This window comes from Sinocyclocheilus rhinocerous, unplaced genomic scaffold, assembly GCF_001515625.1.
Source record: "Sinocyclocheilus rhinocerous isolate Xijiao unplaced genomic scaffold, SAMN03320098_v1.1 scaffold314, whole genome shotgun sequence".
Taxonomy (NCBI): Eukaryota; Metazoa; Chordata; class Actinopteri; order Cypriniformes; family Cyprinidae; genus Sinocyclocheilus; species Sinocyclocheilus rhinocerous.
This window is the reverse complement of record NW_015630021.1, coordinates 992,619-994,009: the sequence shown is the minus strand read 5'-3', so window position 1 is coordinate 994,009 and position 1,391 is coordinate 992,619. Positions and strand designations below refer to the sequence as shown.

The window sequence follows — 1,391 nt, the reverse complement described above, 5'->3', positions numbered from 1 at the left end:
AACAAAACAGCGTTGGATGAAGTGGATTAGAGCCCTGCACGGGCCTCAAATATAGGCCCAAGCCCGTATTTTTTCCACCCATCCCCAAAAAAAAAAAAAAAAAAAAAAAAAAGAATATCTATATTACTTATTTCAAATTGTGGATTTTTAAAAAATAAATGAATAAACACTGCTACTAGATATAGTAATGACTACTTTTTGGCCACCAGTGTATAGTTTACAGTAATTATTGCTGTGGTGCAGTCACTTCAGTTAGGCAAAATTAATATGAAAATAAAAATCTGTTATATTTTTGGGTGCTATATGGCATTCAATCTTTAGCTAAATAATGACATTTTCCTGTTTGATCACTGCTCCAGTTTCTATTGAGTAGTGCTTGTTTTTAAAACAGCAGACCATTACCTTTAAAGAATCTTATTGTCAGACTCTGTTCCTGTCTTGTGTTGTGTTTTCCTCTTCCAGTCCACGAGTTTAGCCCAGAGAGGGCTCCAGTCCCCGAGTCTAGCACAGAAAGGGCTCCATTTCCCATGTCCAGCCCAAGGAGGGCTCCAGTACCCATGTCCTGCCCAAGGAGGGCTCCAGTTCCCACACCCAGCCCAAGGAGGGCTCCAGTTCCCACGTCCAGCCCAAGGAGGGCTCCAGTTCCCACGTCCAGCCCAAGGAGGCCTCCAGTTCCCAAGTCAAGCCCAGGGAGGGCTACAGTTCCCGAGTTAGGTGTTGTGTTTTCCTCCCCCACGTGCTCCATGTTATGTTCATGCCCTTATTTGGTCCTTCCTGTTCCTGTCCTTATTATGATCATTTGTTCCAGGTGTTCCCCGTTTAGTTCTATTGATCCCAGATGTGTCCCACTAGTTCCCTTATTACTTAAACCCTGTGTTTCCTAGTGTGCTGTTTTGAACGTCGATCCCTTGTCCTACGTGTGTTTCCCTAGATGTAAAATAAAAACTATTGATCATGATTCTCCTGCGTTCTCCTCGTTCCTCCCTCCTTGTTCATCGCTCCTCACAGTAGGCACACCGTGACAGAAGACAGCACCTAAAAAGTAAGCGACGCCTCTTCTCTCCGTTTTTGTTTTCGGTTTTTGAAAGTTTTTTGTTTTCCTTTGCTCCCCCCGTGATTATGGAGATCGCAGCACGCTTCATTGCGCTAGCCCGTAGAGATCTCCCCTTCATCGAGTATGACAGGGAGTTCTGCGGGCTCTCTGCAGCGACGGCATCAGATGACGCCACCGTCAACTCTTTGTTCTGGCACGGGGCCAAGTACCATCCCCCCGTGGATCTCCCAGACACCACGGGACTAAGCTAGAGGGAGGGATCCTCCGGTGTCTGGAGAGCATCCAGCCCCGAGCCAGAACCAGCCCACCGGCCGCGGCATCCTCCAGCCCGCCGTCC

At 47.5% G+C, this 1,391-nt stretch overlaps 1 protein-coding gene across 1 annotated transcript in view; it reads left to right on the top strand.

Moving 5' to 3' along the window:
* LOC107739517 (glutamate receptor ionotropic, NMDA 2D-like) overlaps positions 1 to 1,391 on the top strand; it is a 48,227-nt gene that overhangs the window by 27,183 nt on the left and 19,653 nt on the right. The gene's annotated exons all lie outside the window — the stretch shown is intronic.